The following is a 4,802-nucleotide window of genomic DNA, read 5'->3' as shown; positions in this document are numbered from 1 at the left end:
GTTTTTAACATTTTAAGTTATATAAACTCAATCAGAAGCAATCAATTAAACTTGTCTTCTATTTATCTTGAAGTAAATCAGTAACTATTAAAGGACTTTTCAACACTTTAAGTGAAAGTTCTCGAAATTATTGGTAATTTAAAAACTTCTGTTTCACTGGGAAACGAAAAAAAAACAAACAAAGGTCTGACCTACTGCTACTATTGATACGTTAAGACGTTAAATTTCATGGAAGAATATTGGCCCTATAGCTCTACAGATTACAGACTTTCTCAATTGTCATGCGCATGCAAGCCATCAGCTTAAGCTCTGTCAAAAAAGAATAAGCCAGGAGATTGATGCCTTGGTGAGAACTTTTTCAACCGCAATTGAGTCAAATTAGCTTTTCGAACTGAAGATAAAACCTTCTGGAACACTCAACGCATTCGATTGAAAAGAGTGCTGTTCAGTAATTTCAATCACTTAGTCTAAAACGTTTTCTTGGTAGCTTCTTGCTCTTGTTTTCACACCCGGCGACAACAACACCGTCTAAATAATAATACACATAGAATATACACCCATATACAACATCAGTAACGTCTCCATATGAAGACTGCAAAACTAGCTGTCATTCTAGTTGAAACAGACTGAAACACCAATTACACGCACACATCTAATATTCATATTAATTTATCGCACACATTGAAAATTGGAATTAATTTTTCACGAATTTATCAGAAATTCATGGCAGCGTGCAAAGGGTAAGAGAATGAGAACATTAATTTGGGAGTGCTTACCTAAACTTAAATGGACAAGTTCCTTGCAACAATTGGTTTATAAGGGAAAATGTATTAAATTATCTTATTCAGAATTATTATAAACTAAATCGGAGGGGTTGACATTTTCTGAAACATTCTGTGTGGTTGTTTTTTTTTCCATAATATTTTTCTAGGTTTTCAATATTTAAGCAGGTTCAAGCCAAATTCAATTTTGTTCAACTCCCCATTTAAAGTTATTGTGATCGATCCGATTTGTCGAATTGAAAATATTAAATATTTACATTTCTCGACGTTTCAAGGTCCATAGAATGCTTTTTCGTCTTACTCGGAGCTTGCTCAAAGCTGAATAAACTTGCTCAAACCAAAATGGCTGAGCCAATCGAGAGAAAGCAACCAAGGAGAAACATTTTTCACTTTTTTGGAAAAAATTTGAACCAAAATGACAGTTTGTTGCTCAAGTGCATTTCATAATTATATAATCTTGTTAGAGCTTTGCTCTGATCTATTCCTATACAAACGTTTTCTAGAGTCAATTTAAACTTTATTGCTATTCAATAAAGTTCATATTAAATTATAATCACTCACTATTGTCTTAGCAAATTAGGTGTGTTCCTAACGTTCAAGAGTCAATTTGCAATTTATTGCCGCTGCATAATTTCAGTTGTAACTTTATCAGATTATTTGTTTAAATTTGATAAATCTTAAGTTTTGTCACTGTTTTCTGAACACAACCATAATATTTGACATTAGATTTGACAACCAACTAATATGAATATCAGAACACGGAGATTTATGGCTTAAAGGTAAACTCCTGACTTAGGTCGTCGCATTCAGAATTGCGTTATTTAGTGAGTGACAATGAAGTGGATAGGCTTAGAATGCAACGAGTTCGTGCACATCAAACACAACAACAGCGAGCACGACATAATAACAGCGAATCCGCAGACGCAGTGCTCCTGAGATTCTTGAACGAGCTGCTTTCCACTATGGTCCGGCAATTGATTATTGTGCCGACAAATCGGTAACAATTGGGGAATTGAAAATAATTGTAAACATTGTAAGGCGTTAATATACTCTGGTGAATCTATTGCATTATGTTGTGCTGGAGTCGAGGTAAATTGACACAATTAATCCCACCAACTTTACGCTCTTTAGTTTTTGGGATTGGAAATGATTCCACTTCTTGGCCAACATTCAGAAATATAACAACGGTTTCCAGATGACATCATTTGGCGCTACACATATTGTACAGGACAATTTCATGCCCACTTTCAAAGTATTTTTTATAATATTCAAGTTTGTACTAAAATATATATACAGTGTGTAACGGAAGGGGGTGTCAACAATGAACGAGGTGAATGTGCTCATGAAACTCAACGACTTTCCCCAAAGAACATAGGTCGAAATATGAAAAAAAAATTGTAGTCCCATAGTAAATCGATCAGTTGGTAGTCAGTTTTGTAAGGGAGCGCCAAATTTTGTTTCATATTTCGCTAAAAATAGCGCAATGGCCAAGATCCTAAGAGGTCACTGGAGGCGCTGGACGGAATATTAAAAGGTCTTCGGGACAACCAAAATATTTTTGGTAGGCCCATGATTCTGTTGTCAGGTGATTTTCGTCAGACTCTTCCAGTTATTACCCGATAAACTGTTGCTGATGAACAAAATGCATGCCTAAAATCATCAAATTTGTAGCAGTACGTAAAGACACTCCAATTCAAAAATACTCCATTTACCAAAATCAGAATCTTTCGTACGTTTCACTCTCCCAAACCCGTTTGTTTACAACGATGCCGTGGGCTAGCGGCACTTTGCAAAGCAAAAACAAAATGGGGGGGGGGGGTAAATATGTTTTTTCCAGGTTTTTCTTTTTACTTTTTTCGATGAAAAAGTCAATTTTAAGCTTTAATTTTGCAGTCATTTTGTTGATAGCGAACCAATGTCCAATAATTAAGTCACTAATATAGAGTAATTACTACGAAATTCTTTAAATTACATAATTAACCTCAGATTACTGTATCAAAGATGCGTTCAAAGAACCATCAAGTTAAGGGTGCGAGCGCAATTTTTTTATTGAATTATAATAAATTTTCGTTATTGAACGGCCCAAATATTTTTTTTTGTCAAGTAATCATAATCTGTCTAAATTTAACTAATCCAAGTATATTTAAATAAATAAATAAATTGGGTGGCGCAACAGTCCGTTGTGAACCAGGGCCTAGTGACTTAAAACTCTCAACCATTCCTGTGGGCGAGTACTGTTGTCAGGAATGGAAGGGATCTACAATTTTAGGCCGAATCCGAACGGTTAATTTGAGAAAGCACTTTTTCATGACAAGAATTACTCTTGAAGGATTTGTCAATTCCTCGCAAGAGGCAGTACCCGCGAAAATTAATTTTTTTTTTTCAAATTACGGTGGCACTTTTCATCAAAGGAACACCAATGTTTTAAAAAACTAATCCGAACAATTCTAGCGAACTGTTGAACAAGTGCAGAAAAAATAAAATGAAAAATTTTGACATATACCACAAAATGAAAACGTGAAAAAATCATTCTAAATTCATGTACAACTCATTCAATAGATCAAATAATCGACATTAATGTTTATTGTTGACGTAAAGAAGTTTTTTAAGTGAATTCCCGCAGTTTAACGCAAAATTTAATTTTCATTCATTCCGTAAAAATGTTTAGTTACCAAAGTTCAAGTTAACTTATTCTTGTTTAAAGGGTACGTGCTGCTAATAATAACAAAATTAATGAGATAAGTATTTATCAAAAATGCTTTAAACAAAGCAACTTATTTTTAAAACATGGTTACTTCAAATTTGTATTTCAAAATCTAACTACAAACGAAATTCTAACTCTAACATAGTCCCTCAAAAAGAAATTTTCAGGAATATTCCTGCAACAAACAAAACTAAAATTTGGTCTTGCAATTATCAAACTGCTTAAATGATGAAAATACTAATTTAATTGAGGAATCTAGACTAGCTAAAGTTGGCAATGGAACTTCACAAGTATGCTTCTCGTAGCATTGTCTGTTTATTTGGATTGAAATTAAAAAGCTATACAAATCTTCCAATTTAAGACCATGTCAGCACTTCAGATTCTGTTGGTTCGGATTGTTTAGTTTTTGAACGAGGGCATAAAACATTCAAAATAAAGCATTTGTGCCTGCACACTATAATGAAGCATTTTGATGGGCCGGAACTCTAAATGTGAGAATGTGTTTGGTTTTTGCATCATTTCAATAGCCTTAGCTTGTAGGCAAACCGAAATGTCAGTCTGAGATTCCGATCTTGGCAATGGAGGATTTTTGCTCCAATTAACAACTAACATGCGAGTATTTTTGCAACATGATGAAACTGCAAATGTGTTTGCGAAGTAGTTGTTAGATATTGGAAATAAAGTTGCAATGGGCACCTTGACCGGATTCATCAAATTACCCACAGATTTCTGCTACATCACAATTCAAAACAAGAGCTTATTCAGCTGGGTGAACGAGCAATATTGGCAGCGAAAAATAAAGATGTCGATGATCTCAATGCAACCAATCAAAATTTTCTTTCAGGACAGTTCTTTTCCTTTAAAACAGTCGACAACCATGGAGTTTTTAAATTCACTGGAATTGCCTGGATTACCACCTCACAGTTTGCAGTTAAAAGTAGGATCAGTTGTCATCATGCCGCGTAACATTAATCAACCTCGACTATGCAATATGTATAAGAAAACTGGCTGTGGAAAAGTTGATGAATAATGTCATTGAGACAACAATCATAAAAGGAAAATACCGAGGAGAGGATGTCTTGATCCCGCGAATACCGATGATTTCAACAGATTTACCATTAGATTTTAAACGCTTACAATATCCAGTACGTCTGGCCTTTGTGATGGCAATAATTTAATCGCAAGGGCAGTTATTAGAAGTTTGCGGAATCAACTTGGATCTTGACTTATACATCAGAAAACCGTCTTCTTTGTTTATTTACGCACCACAAAACAAAACAAAAAAATATAGTTTATGAGAAAGCTTTAAATTGATT

This window comes from Eupeodes corollae, chromosome 3 (genome assembly GCF_945859685.1).
Source record: "Eupeodes corollae chromosome 3, idEupCoro1.1, whole genome shotgun sequence".
NCBI classification, from domain to species: Eukaryota; Metazoa; Arthropoda; class Insecta; order Diptera; family Syrphidae; genus Eupeodes; species Eupeodes corollae.
The sequence above is the reverse complement of the archived record's forward strand: the minus strand, read 5'-3'. Positions refer to the sequence as shown.